Raw genomic sequence first — 15,248 nt, forward strand, 5'->3', positions numbered from 1 at the left:
AGGTATGATTCCACCCTTCTGAAGCGAGCTTCGTGAGGTCACTGGTCTTACCGTGCCAGCCTTCTCGACCTAGACAGCACAAAATGGATGCTGCCGACCAGAGACACATTTCTGCCCTCCTGCTGCTGAGCCAAGCTCGAGCAGAGGAAGGCAGCACAATAGGCATCCTGTCACAAGGAAGTGTGACCACCTCCCAGACAGTATTTAGTGTATTGTGGCTGGGTGGGGGCACTTTGAGAGTGCCTGAAAGCCTGCACTTGGGCCACACTTGGTGTCCCTGTGCATAGTCCAGCTCAAACCAGTTCTGGGAGACGTTGGCTCCTGTTCTGGCTCAAAACTGGACAAAGGACATAGGTGTAGCCACCCCTCTCTCTTGCCCCTCCCCTAGGAGGGTCCCCTGAATCTGTCCAACCCTCTCTCGTGGGTATAAAATGAGTTAACTGGCTACAGGACATTATATTTTACGTAAACAAGATTCTACAAGAAGAAACCACTGACCTTCGACCGTCTGGACACCTTGTACTTCACTGGACTTCGACTGGGCTTGACTTCGTCCCCCTTTCCGTCCAAAGATTAGTTTGTGCCTTTGCTCCATACAGGCTCCGTGCAGGACCTGTGGTGCACCTAAGACAGCAGTAGAATCTCCCGTGGAGTGAAGAAGTCACTCCCCCGCTTCGCAGGCACCTAAAGCACAACTGACCGGTCTGCTGCTCCTGCGGATTCTGAAGATTTCAGCAACACAGGAGGTGAGTTCCAGTAAGTCCTTGAGGTTGATCTGCCCTCTCACCAAGTTTGAGGCCAGTATCCCTCGTGGGGGCTGCGCAACCGTAACCCCTGTGCACAACGTCCATTTGCAAGTGCATATGCTTGTTGGCAATTCCCGAGCTTGTGCATTGGACACCGTGTAGTCCTGACCAAGAGCAGTATTTGCACCAAAGAACTCTGGCCTCCTCGCACGGAGTGCTCTGTGGGCTGGTGCTTTGCAATCTCGCCCGTGGTCCCCTCGTGACTACTGGTCCTTTGGCCTGTGGGTCCCCCTGAAGGCCATCTTGATTTCTCATGGGCTTTCCTGGTTGCTCCAGATGTGCCCTGACTCCCCATTGCATGGTGAGTCTCCTGGACCTTGTCGGTCCACACCGTAACCTGCTTGACCTTCCTGCATGGGTTGCTTTTGCAAAGGCTTGTTGCTGCTTCCGCCGGACATCGACCCCTTGGCACTCTACCTCCTTCGTGGGACAGCTCACCTCTGGCTCCTGGTTGTTCTCGACATCTCCTGGTCCTCGTGGCTGCAGAGTCAAGCATCCCTTCTTCACACATGAAGCACCCGACATTGGTGGGCATTAGTCTGCCGAGCCCCTGGTCACTTTGAAGTGACCCAGACTCTGTCCCCTCTGTTTTCAGGTTCCTTCCTTCCAGAGTCCAGGCTTGGATTCCACCAAACTCTTTTCATCTTCACTGCAGCAGTACTTCTTCACAGCCTTCCATTGAGAACTACGAGAGTTTCCGATGCTACTTCAGACCTATGCACCCTGCTCCCCTGGGATAGGTAACTCTGGTACTACGGTATCCATGGGTGGGCTGGCTCTTCAAACTCTTAAGTTCCAAAGGGTTCGCCCAAAGTCCTCCTAAAAGGGTCCTTAAACTTTAAAACCGCAACGGCGACTTTCCCATAGAATTGTACGGAGCCCTAGTTCGTGTTCCCACACTGCACCCGTCCTCTGTGGGTCCCTATCTACTCACCTTGGGTGGTTCCTTGGGGTCCCAGTGATGCTACGTACTCCAGACCTTGTCTTGATCCAAGCCGTGACCGTTATACCACTATTTTAGTATATGGTTTGGTCTCCCCCTGGAGCCCATTGTGTATTGTGCTACTTATGACTGTTCTATTGATTACGTATGGTGTGCTTTGTATTCTGTCCTCGTGTAGAGGATAGTAGAGAGTGTTATATTAATAAAATACATATTTTTATATAACTACTGTGTGGTTCTCCTTTATTCAGTCATTCAGGAGGTGATAATCTGGTAAAACAAGCTGCTCTACATTCCTTCAAGATTAAGCCTAAAGGCTGCTCTCAATAGCTACCACTAGGATAGCTTTCTAAAGGTTATCTTTGATCTCATGCATCATCGTTGTGTGGACTGGTACAAGGTGCCCACTTTAATTAGTGAACAGCATATACCAGGCCCTCTTCTTACAGATCCACTCCCATTTCCTCCAGAATTACCCATAACTTGTTATGTACCACACAGTCAAAGGCAGCTGTTAAATCCATAAAAGCCAATCAAAGATACCCCTCTTTGGCTATGATATATTTCGAGATGATCATTGTTAGATTTAGGCACTGGTCACTAGTGCCCTTTCCTTTTCCAAAACCATACTGGAGTTTCGCCAAGATTCTCTTTTCCCTTGCCCACTCTTCTAACCTGTTTAAAAGCACTCTGCCCAATAATTTAGTTGTGCTGTCAATTAAGGAGATGGGTATATAATTTTTTAGTTCTGCTCTATCTTCCTTTTTATAGATTGGGACAATGTTTCCATAAACTCGCCAGACCTTCTTTAGATACAGCCTTAAAACCCTTAGGCAAGGCAGGGCCCCACAGTGCCTTTGTTTCTAAAAATACATCTGCCGAGAGCCTGTCCAGGCCAGGCCAGGCGCGTTCAGGGGGTTAGTCTGGGACAGTGCACACTCTGTTTCTTCTAGATCAAAAATTAAATGTGTAAAAAATTGACCTTCTATACTTGCAGTATTAGCAATACTTAAGGTAGGACTTTCAAATATGCTCTGGAAGTGTAGGACCCATCCATTCTCCTCTATATGTGTATCTAAAGAGGGAACTCCCTCTTCCAGCAAAAAGGGGGCCTTCACCATTTTCCAGAATTCCCGGCTATTCTTTCTCAGTAATGCCAGTCTGAAATCTTCCTAAGCTTTAGTCTTTAGATCCCTCAGGCAAGGCCATCTTGCTCGTAGGGCTCTGTTCAGGCCTTGGTCCCTGGGTACTGCTCGTAAGGTTATTAACCCATTTAGAGCATTTGCGGTCAAGCCATGGCTGATTAGCCTTATTACTGCTCTTAAATGACCGCATTCATTGGGATCGGATCCATTCAGAACCACTTCAAATGCCAATATCGCCAGCTCTGGAGGGGCACTATCGTTCAAACAGGACATAATCTCTCTGTAGTTGTTAGCAGTCAGTGTATAAAGAAGGGATTGTCCCTTCACGCTACCCCATTTCAATATATAACCATTTTTTCTTGCAAGGACAGGTTTTGGTACCAAGTCTGCCTGCATATTATACTTTTTTTTTCAAAACAAACTTTATTGGTTTTTTTTCTTTTCCTTCTACTGCCAAACAGACAATCACTTTGCTCATATCGTCCATACATCGTTATACGCCTTTGGTTGATAAGGCCTGTGTCAAATATGTTACATAGTCCTCATCGTGTTTATCCTGAGACGTTACACTCAACAATTAGTTCTATGCAGTGTATTCTCACATCCTAAGATACAGGTCGCTTAGCAGAATACGGATAATACATCAATAACCAGTAACACCCCCCTCTTCCCCTCTGACTCACCGCCCCCCACTTCCAGCTCTGGTAATGCAGTGTGAAAATCAATTGAGCGTCTCTATCTAGTTTAATTACTGTGCACGTAGTTTCTGAACGCACTGCTCCATCTATAAACTTCAGGGGCTAATATACATAGTACCATTTTAGTTTGGTCACTATTGGATGCTTGGAGCGGCTAAGGTATTATCCGGATTGATATTTCTATATGCTTCCACCATTATATCCCACTCTAAGGATATAGGGTTTTTTCTTAGACCATGGGCTTCCTCTTGCTTCCGACAATCGGAGCACTTCACTATGCCACAGACACAGGGTGGGGGCTCTGGCTGACTTCCAGCGCATGGTGATGGATCTTTTTGCCACTATAAATGCTAAGTCCAGACAACTGAGCTGAACATTTTGGGATTTTGTCTGTCTACGAATCCCTAGTATGCACTCAAGGGCCTGTTCCCCATGGGCAGGCGTGTTACATTTCCCAATATGTGTGTAATCCCCTTCCAAAACTCTCCAAGGCATACACACGCCCACACCATATGCATGAGGTCCACTTCAGGTAATTTACATCGGGAGCAGTGATGTGCCATTTCTGGGTACATCCTGTGCCGTCTTTGCGGGGTCTAATAGGCTCTGTGTATAATCATATATTGAATAAACTTAAACTTGGCATTGTGTGGTATTTTCCACATATATTCCAGTATGTCACCCCATTCCCTGTCCGTTAGGTCCCGTCCTATATCTGCTACCCACTGTGTCCGCAGGGCATCTAGTGGGATTTGGGCATGCGTACAGATACTGAGGTATAACCATTTAATGAGGTGGCTTCCATGTCCCATGTAATACAGAGATTTGACAAACTCATTTGTCTGGGGTTCCTGCCGTTATGGAACCCATTGTCTTTTAATGGAATGTAATAGGGCGGCATGTGTCATCTATAATGTGGCAGGCACTCCCGTAGCACGTGTAAAGGCGTCGTGGTCCATAAGTGTCCCATCTCCAAAAAGTGCCCCTACAGTCTCCACCCCTACATCCGACCAGGGTGAACATGTATTCCCACGACAATGTTTCGAATGCTTGTCTCATATCCAGGGATATATAGCCAGCGTTGGAATAGTGTGTGAGGTCAGTAGACATAATCTGATGCAGTCTGCGTAGATTTAATGAGGTACTCCTAGCTGGTATAAACCCATACTGATCTATATGAATCAACCTATTAAGGAAATGCTGAGTCCTCCAGTGTTTGAGGCCAGAGCCTCCACGTGGGGACTGGGGTCGGTATTCTGCCCCAACTAAAAACTGTCTCCAGAGGGTTATGATCCGAGAAGATTTTTGCTAAGTGTGTGGTGTCTGTGATTTGATCGGCTATAGAGGTAGAACACATTATCCTATCTATCCTGGTGTGCAACTGGTGTACCGGGGAGAAGAAGGAATATTCGTTGTGCAGCGGGTTTCGTAGTCGCCACGTATAGCACAGTGGCCAACCCTTCACCCAGTCACAGAGTTCTGCTGCCTGCTTGTTAGCTTTTGCATCCCGCAGGGGAGGATGTGAGCGATCTAGGGTGGTGTCCATCACTGCGTTACAGTCGCCCCCTATGAGCTATGGATATGCTTCCCACCCCGCCACTATTGAGTTCAGACTCATTAAATATTTGTGTTGTTCATGATTGGGAGCATAAATGTTTCCAAGTATAACCGGTATTCCGTCTGGTGTACCATGTGGGAATATGTACCTGCCCTGTGTATCTACTTGTTTGCCTAGCAGAACAAATGGTACTTCCCCTCTTATCCAGATTGTGACCCCGAGCAAAGGCAGAGTAATTTGTGGATATGACTTGGCCTCGCCATTTCTTCCTCATTTTCGCGGCCTCTGTTTCCATTAGGAGCGACTTTTGTAGGAAGACTACCTGTGCCCCTTGACATAGCAAAAATGCATGTACTCTATGTCGTTTGTGTATGGAGCCTAAGCCCATGAGGTTCCACGTAACAAATTTATATTTATCTAACACTTGCTGAGCCATTCACTTACGTGATTCCTCTACTTTGCAGTGGCATATGCAAACTTGTGAGACTTAATGCTTTTAACGTACCAGAGCCATGTAACCCCCAACCTAAACGCAATACCAGGTCATGCCTACAACCTAAAACAGGCCAGACCAAACAAGATGAATAATAAACAGGTACACAATAAACTGTAGCAATTGCAAAGTGGGGACTGGCAGCCATAGCCATCGCGTAACGCAACACATATTCTGGAGCTCCCTAGAGCTCGAGCGTATCATGAAGGATATTACATTTGTTGTAGCAACTTATATAGAAACAATGCAAAAGGACAGGGGGGCAGCGCGCCGGCAGCGCTACCATCCACGACAGTTCACAGCTATACGACCCTCATAGTCAGTTACTATCCCAGTATCCCATCTGCTATTTGCGGTGTCACAGTAGGAAAACATGTAAAGCTGCCTTCGGAGTCCGAGCAAACCGTACTGTGTTCAGATGATTCGGACAGTCTGTAGGAGGAGCTGTTTCTGAAGGCGTTCGCAGCCGCCAGGGCAGTCTCCTTGTTTGTCTGGGCCTGTTTCTGCGTGGGACCAGGAAGTGACATCCCGCTTGTGGATTCAGTCACTCGTTGTGATCATCGGTGTCTCGCATTTCCGGGTCTACGTGATCTTGGAGGGGACCAACCCAAAAGCCATCTGGGTTCCATAACTTAAAGCCATTCTTAGACGTCCTCCGGGCTCTCGAAGAAGTATGTCTTCTGGTCATAGATTATCTTCAAACGAGAGGGGAACAACAGTGCATACTTGAGATTCATGGTGCGTAGCTTTCTCTTTACCTCCTGAAATGAAGATCGTCTCTGTTGCACCAGCAGCGTGTAATCGGAATATAGAAAGATTTGACAGTTCTCAAACTAGATCTGTGATTTTTCACGTGCTTTCTGTAGTAGCATAGTGTGGTCCCTGTAGTTGAGGATTTTCATGATTAAGGATCTCGGCGGGGCTCCCACTCTCGGCCTGCCTGTGGTGATCCGATGCGCCCTCTCAACGCAAACAAAGTCTGAGAGGCCCTCCGGGGCCATATGCGTGCGGAACCATCGCTCCATGTAAGCCGTCGCATCAGTCCCTTCGCTTCGTTCCGGCAGCCCTATGACGCGAATGTTATTGCACTGTGACCTGCCCTCCACGTCCTTGACTCTGTCCATCAATCCTGTGACCTGCTTCGGAAGGGATTGGAGCTGGTTTGCATGGTCCTTGTGCTGTGGCACTAGATCTTCCAGTGCAGAGCTATGTTCCTTCACCGTGTCAGCCAGCTTCGTATGGTCCACTTTCAGTAAGGTAAAACCAGTGGTGAGGGTGCCCATTTGGTGTTCTATGGCCCTTCTGGACTCCCTGACTTCGCTAAGTATCAAGTCCAGTTTATCCTGTGCTCCCACGTCTGCTGTGGGAAGGATCGTATAAGTGATTGCATACTCAGGGTTGTATCTTCATCGTCCACCTCTTGGGTGTTAGTGGCCGTTGCCTCCTGCGTCTTACTCCGTGTGCCGCCCATCGTTCCACATTTTTTGGGTGCGTCACATCCCTTAAGCGATCAATCTGTGCGTCAGAGAGCCCAGAATAGCTGCAGCAGTGAGGGTAGTGTCCTGTGGGCCTCAGGTCCCAGTACACACCTGTTCCCCCATGCTGTGCAGGAGATCCTTGGACAAATTTTACGAAGTGTCCCGCTAGGCAGAACACCGCGGGGGTCACGCAGCGACATACACAACTGGGCGCTCTCCCGGCCGCAGCCGCAACTGCCGGTCAGGGCAAATCTCCTATGCTCCAGGGTACACTGCCACGGGCGCAGGGGACACAGCACACGCCACAGGAGTTTTCATCGTGGCGAGACTCCCACACACCGCACTTAGCTGCTTCCAAAGTTCAGCGCGACTACAACTCCCTGCGATCGCTGCCTGCAGTATGCCGTTGCACAGAGTGTGCCAGCCTCAATGTTGGGGGGAGCGGGGGAGGAAAGGGATCGCCGGATGTCCACCCCTTCATCTACTGTCCCATCCCTGATCCACCGCAGTGCCTTCGTGCTCATTAGGGGTCCCCACAGTCGTGGACCATCTACAGGAGGGCAGGCGTGAGCCCCACACTCCCTCCTCGCAACAATGCCAGTCATCCAGGTCAGGCCACAGAGTGAAGAGTCATGGAATCCACCCCTGTCTTCTCACAGGTACCACAGTCAAAAAGAAAGAGGGTGTGGGGGGAGAGGGCCGAGCACCGCTGTTCCGCCGGCTCACCAGTGTCTTGTGCGGGGGGCTCCACCCTCTGGCAACCCGGAGCGTCTGTGGGGGCTCTCGGAGTCACTCACAGGGGGTAAGAAGGAGGGGAAGCTACATGCCGCCTGCAAACCCCAAGCAGGGGCGAGATGCAAGGTCCAAGGCGGGCCCCCTCAACACGACCTCACCGTGCAGGCCCGGTCCAGACCCAGGCCCGCACCGCGCTCCAGTAATCAAGCCCAGCGGGGCCAAGATCACTCGCAGCTTGTCCCGTCCCAGGGCCAGCGGTTGGGCCCTCAACAATCCACTCTCCGTTTCGCAGGGTAGCCGTTCCCTTACAAGGCACGGCACGGCTTCGTCCAGGCAAGTCCCGATCGCCGCACAATCGGAGGGGGTACTTTGTTGGTGCCGATGTTGTACTGTGCCACAACTTGGCCCTTCCCCGGGTAGCTGCCCTCTCCTGTACCCGCAGCCTCCGAGAGCCAGGATTGTCGTCGCTTCTGGCACCTGTGCGCTGCTCTCTCGTTACGCTGTATCTGCGGCCGGTTTGGCGCTGCAAAAAGTAGCCTGGATGGAGAATAATGCCGCATTATTGAGCTCGGGCTCCGTAGCTAACTCAATGCATCACCACCATGTTCGGCAGCTGACCACGCCCCTCTGCATATCATACTTAAGCTCCCATCTCAAGCCATAAACCAAGAGAGCATGATCACTTAAGACCATAAATTCAACCCTTTTACTCCTAATTCTTTCTCCTAGAGGTTCAGAGGCAATAATAAAATCAACTGTAGAGCCAACATCTGGGGTTCCATACATCTTGTCCATAACTCTTGCTACCAGATCAACATTATTTTCAAACCCCATGTCCCTGATGACTAACATCCTGTTCAAGAATCAAGACCTCCCCATAGGTACTATGTTTAAAATGTATGATCGGGTCCCCAAGACTGTCACTCCACACACAGCATTGTTCTTAAATGACAAGAACTAATATTAAAATCGCCCATCCAAATAATTCTTACTATTTTTGCGTTTTGAGTGGAGTGGTAATTCCTACCATCTCCTTTTCCAGTTTCATTGCCATAGTCTCCATCAACCCCTCAAATTTGGCATTATATAAATTAATTATCAATAGATCCCAATCTTCCGGGCCCTAAACTAATAAATAATGAAAATATATAGAATCATTAGAAAACTTCGGTATTCTAATATTCGACGTATTTGCCACCAATGCCACTATGCCACCTTTTGCTCTACCTGCTCTGGATGGGACTGCCAAAGTTTGGTATGCTGCTTTGGGTGCCAGCGCCCAAGTTTCCTGGAAACACACAACATCATATTTATTTATCTCAGTGCGCTTCTCATCTGGGACTAGCAGCGGAAGCCACGACCTGTGCCCAGGCCCCTGGCAGTAATATCTGGAGGGTTGAGTTGGTGGAGGGCCAGCAAGCAGGGCGTGATAGGCAGGCAGGCGGCAGGTAAAACAACATTGAACCAGCACAACCCTCCTTCACAGTAGCATAATAAGCTAGCTGAGCTGCTAGAATGACCACTTTCACTTACCAACTGGCAAAATGTTGCTGCTGCCAACCGTGTAAAACATCTGCTCAGCTAAATTGCCTCAAGGATACTCCCAGCTGGTGCCACGGTCACGCTGGTAAGATGGCAGGCTCTCGCTTGACTGGCCTCTTCTTCTGCATCTCTAGTGCTAGCATCACTCAGGTAGGGCGGTAGGCTCTCTTTGAAGGGCTTCGCTGCTGATGCATACATTGTCACATTGGTACTATGCTGACAGCCAAGGCTCTCTGGGGTTTTAATCACTGTTGCTGCAAGTGAGTTATTTGCCGAAAAGGCCGTCGGTGGCCTCTGGTAAAGCCATTGGTTTACAGTCACAGCAGGCTGGGTACGTGCCTTTCAGAGGCTGGGGCCATCATAGAACACTGCAACCCCCACCCGCCTCGGCTCCCCTCAGCTCACATGGAGGTCAGGAGAAGAGTTCAGTGATGACCCTGTCCATCAGGCGGGCCCGTGCCTGGATGACTTGGGAGGAAGCAAGCTGAGGTGAGGGCTGGTGCATGCAGACATCCTCCTGGTGCCACTCTGTGTGTGAGCGTGACAACGGCACAGAGCAGTACTGTCAGCTGCGTATGGATGAGGAGGCAGATACCACTTGTCTGCTGTGGCGGTGGCTAGCGCGTCATGCAGCACGAAGGAAAACAAGCATTGGCATAGCCAATAGGTCTCGCTTTTGGTACCTTATTCGTTTTTAGCCAGAGCTATTTGCTTTGCAAATAGTCTTTCAGCTATGTAGCTGGAATACTCTCACCCTGCATGTGAGACGTCGCGCTTGATGAATCCCTAAAACACCACATATACCTGACCAAGAGAGCGCGAAGAAATAGCTACACAATGAGACAATCTGGTATACCCATACCAGGCTTCCAGCCAGGCCTTCAAGAAGCTGTGAAGTCAGTTATTGTCATCAAGTATTCTTGATCAGGCGGGCACTCGAGTACCTACCAATGCTAACATACATACGCACTCTAAACAATCCAGCTTTCGGTTTCCTTTGTTAGTTTTGTATGGCCATTTATATTCTGTTCATGGCAAACGTGCTTGTGATTCCTAGCACACGTTTTATAAATAATAATTATTGAAAAAAAATTCTTCAAAAGGTTGGTGCCTGATTATAGCAACCAGTTTGTTTTATAGAAGATAAATGAAGCACAGAAAGGAGGGGGTTTCCTGAGTTGCTTTTAATGATTAGTTAATTTACCACTGTGTGTCCGATGCATCCTTATTGCATGGTGCTCTTGCTACCTATGCCAAGTATCTGTGCAAAAATATGCAATCTGGTTGCCTGCATTCTTCTGGAAACACCACACCCAAAGCAGCACACATCTATAAAAATGCTGAATGCTATGTAAAATAAAATACTTCACTTCCGTTTGTTAAATACATTACGTTGGGGCATGGATTTAGCAGCATGGCAAGGCCCCTAGGGAGATATTTTCAAACCAAATTTAGCATGGCTGCACTTTGCTTGGAAAGGATCTGTCAGGTCTGCAAAATCCATTGTTCTATAGGAATTGTAGATAAGTTACGCCTGCTGTGTAGTGAGTGGTACTGGAACGACTGCATGTGCACCAAATGTTCTTTACTCTGTTGCAATGTAATGGGCCGTGCTGAAAATGACGTCCCTTAATTGCTGTTTTTTCCTACACGAAGACGCTGCTTTGTAGACCGAGGTGTTTATTTTTGAGAGTCACGTACCCCAAAATAAACAGTGAGGAACAGAACGAAAACGCAATTAGAGGTTTTCGTCTGCCACTTATTGGTTTCTCCATTCTTGCCAGTCAGGGGAGCCCTGTGTTCAATATGTGGTGAGCTCCGGTCCGGCAGCGAGATTGGATTTCTCAAGAATGCTGCTGTAATTAAGAGGAATGGAGCTTGCGGGAGCCGCGGGAAGACACTGGAGGTGGAAGAAGTGAAACTGGTGTAAACTGTCTGCATTTGTTTTCCTACCCTCCTCCCGAATACCATATAATCCAGCTGACATGTTCACAGCTTTGTTGCTGAACTTTGCTCTTTACATAATGTGTTCCGTTTGGTCTACGCGGGTTATTACAGAAAGTACAGTTTGTGTCAACAGAAGATGTCACGTGCCTCTGAACAGCCCTAGCGGCCAATTGTGGGAGGGGTGGAGGGAGTGCGGCTGGGAGCAGGACGCGCAGCGTTTACCCTGCAGGAGTGAGCGGATAATTGCTAACAGATGGCGCCGCTCGCTCCCGCAAGGGAAAAGCCAAACGTGCACGCGTTGCAATTGAAAGCAATGCAAAGCGTGCACGTTTTTGGGCAAAAATGCAAATCGATTCCAAGAGGTCCCCTCCTATACAGCGCATGCGTGCTGCGTAGGCGAGACCTAAACATATCTGGTGCCTCATTGACTTCCTGGGGCTGGCCAGGCAGACACCAGCATGGTTACAGTGGGGCAGGCACTATGCCTCAAAACACCAACAGACAAGGCGCTGTCCGCTGATCCACCTGAGGGCACTGCATGAATAAATCCTTAAGATTAAGGAGCTTATTTACAAGAGGCCTGCACCACCGGAGTGGCACTTGTTTGACGCGCCAGTGGCGCAGGCCTCGCAATCATTCTACGAGATGAGGCTAAGCCACCCTGCATGGCTTTGCATGGCCTCATACATATGAAGTAAGGCAAGGCTGCGCAAAGCGTTGCGTTGTCCTACTCTGCGTCAAGGAAGCATTCCATGGGCGTTGCGGTGGGTTTTCCCATGCAACACTCATGGAATTTGACATTTTCCCAGATGTATAAAATCATGTAAACCTGGGGCAGCGCAAGAACTTTACGTCCCCCCAGAGCAGGCATAACGAGGAGAAATGTAGTTTTTCCTCTTTCCATATTTGTTGCATTCTGCAGCACACTTAGAGCAAGGTAAATGCCTCTCTGGATTGTTGTTGTGCAGTAATGTGCCACTTCCTGCTCAATAAAAATCCTGCCAACAATGCAGACACCCTTGTACCCTGGTGCAGGGGTGCCTGCCTTGGCACTAGACACCAGATTGTGTGCTGGCTGAAAGGACAAGAATACACCATATCTCATAAATACAGTGCATTCCTGCTCTTTCAAATTGGCGTAGGGCAGCGCTGCTCCAAGCCAATTTTTTTTAAATGAAGCCCTAGGTTTTTCTCAACCGACCATGACCACGTGCTGAGAAACCACGTAGTATGAGAGAGACACAACACTCAAAGGTGGCCAGGTTCAGCTTGCTTGACGCGAGCCCAGCCCCCCATGGCACCTTACTGTATTAAAGTGATCATCATGAGAATTAATGTAAAGTCTTTAGATGCCTGTGTTTAACTGAGCAGGCTCTCCTCAGCTCAGCGCACACTGACATTACCACTTGCTGCCTGCTTAAATGTACCATGAGGCAGCCTCTTTGCATGCACCTCACGGTGGTCCCAGGCCAGACTGGGAACCCAAAGCAGCCCTGGCAAATTTTGTCAGACCAGCCCCCATACAGTGCCTAACCAGCGCAGCACAACGAGTGAGCCTAAATACTGATGGGAGGATTGAGGGGGTTCTTCCCCAAGAAACTGTGGAAAAATGGTGCATACTAAAACACATTTTTCATTATCTATTCAATTGTATTAATTTTTAAAGCATAGTAAGAGATGACCTTACAGTGCACAGGGATATGGAAATCTTTATTGGGGCTCTTCAATAATTCACTCTCTATCACCGTCTAACAGTGCCTCTCGTCTCTCCACAGCCCCTCTCTGACATGTATTTTTTTTGTTTTATATCCTCTCTCATAGCAGTGTACAGTGTTGGAGCATTTTACCTCACAGACACATACAGAGACCATGAATCATACATGTGTAAATCAGTGTATAGAAAATGTTATAGAAAAGGGGACTACACGTTGAGTGATTCATATGTCATTCAGACTGGTAGGCATTTTTTTAAAAGTCCTTGGTCTGGGGAAGTGTGGGAAAGTACCCCTTTTTGTATGGTTACCCCCTGACGTTTTGCCAGATAACTGATGCTAACGACCTGACTGAGTGTGCCCCGGGTCCCCGCCAATCAGGTTCACAGGGCCTGTGTTCTTTCCCAACAACTGTACCTTTGTATCCATAATTGGCACACCCCTGGGCCACACGTAAGTCCCTTGTAAAAGGTACCCCCATACCAAGGGCCTTGTGACCAGAGAGTGCCTCTGAATGCTGCAGCATGTATTATGCCACCCTCAGAGACCCCTCACCTTAACACCCACACCCTGCCATTGCAGGCTGCATGCTTTGGTGCAGACCAAACTGAAAAGTCGACATGGCACATATACCTGTGTGCCATGCCCCCCAACATCACCTGTGGCATGGGTAAGTGACCCCTCTGGTAGGCCTTACAAACCTAAGGCAGGGTGCACCATACCACAGGTGAGGGCGTAGCTGCATAAGCAATATGCCCCTACAGTGCCTGAACCATTTACAGACATTGTAAGTGCAGTGAAGCCTTTTTGAGTACATGGGCTGAGAGTTTGTCATTACGAACTCCACAGCTCCATGATGGCTTTACTGAAAACTAGGAAGTTTGGTATCAACCTTCTCAGCATAATAAACCCACACTGATACCAGTGTTGGATTTAATATAACATGCACTCAGAGGGCATCTTAGAGATGCCCCCTGAAAAATGACCAACTTCTAGTCTATTGGGGGACTGGTCCCCACCAACAAGCCACCACTAGACAGGTGTGTGACCTCATGCGGCGAGAGCCTTTGTGCTCTAGGAGGTGAGACCCCACTTTTGGTGGCAGGGCAGGTGGGAAGAGCAGTATGAGTGTCTACCTCAGCCTGGCACGTCCCTAGTGTTCCTGTTTCGGATTGACAATACCAAAACATTTCTAAGACCAAAAAGTTACTTGCGTTGTGAAAGTATTACCTGCCGGAAAATTCCACCTACCTGTAACTGAATTCAACTTGGTCCCTAAAATAAAAGTAAGTAAAGTAATCTTTTTGAAAAGCATTGGTCTGGAGTTAGTCATTGAGTGTGTGTTCCTGTCTTGTATGAGTGGGTGCAACAAATGCTTTCACACTAAATTTAGAGTAAAATATTTTTTTTTTAATCTCTACCATACATTTGCGATTCCCTGGAAACTGTGCACACTATACCTCTTTTTGGTACAGTATATACAGAGCCGGCTTCCTACATTGGTGCGTCAGTGGTGTGATCTACGACTTTGCATTTGTTGGAATACTTAGCGAACTCCTGATCACACAACAAAACTCCTAAATTATCTTTAAATTCAGATTTTTCGAATGGACAATTCTTTCTAGATTTTGTAAAGCCTGTTAGGGCCTTGTTTAAGTCCCTCTAGCATTTTTAAAATAACAACTTACCGTAGTTAGGGGCAAAAGTATTTTAAATGTTTTCTAGACCTCTAGTAAAAAAATCCCCACTATTAGTGAAATTATTACTGATACACAGGACAGGGTTGAGGAGCTCAACCTCACCCCCCTACATTCATCTAGAGATATTAGTGTGCTAAGGACCCTGTGAAGAGTAAAAAAAATGTCATGCGGTCCCATGCTCCCAAGGTCAAGCTCCAGGAGCTCTTGGTCGAAAATGCAAGGGACCACCCTTCTGAGGGGGGAGATGCCAACTCAGGAAATGATAATGTTATTGACGTGGAGGACAACCCTCAAACTCCCTCACTAAATAGGGTGGACAGCGTCCCTGTGCCCCTGACCCAAGATTAGTACTTACAGCACCTAGAACCCACTCAGGTTGGTCAGGCCTCAATGAGATCACTGAGGACAGCCTCAATGAAGAGGACATCCTTCTAGCAAGTTTGACCAAACAAACAAATCTAGAGTCCAGAGTCATGGCTCTGGAAAAAATG

This window comes from Triturus cristatus, chromosome 4_1, assembly GCF_964204655.1.
Source record: "Triturus cristatus chromosome 4_1, aTriCri1.1, whole genome shotgun sequence".
Lineage (NCBI taxonomy): Eukaryota > Metazoa > Chordata > Amphibia > Caudata > Salamandridae > Triturus > Triturus cristatus.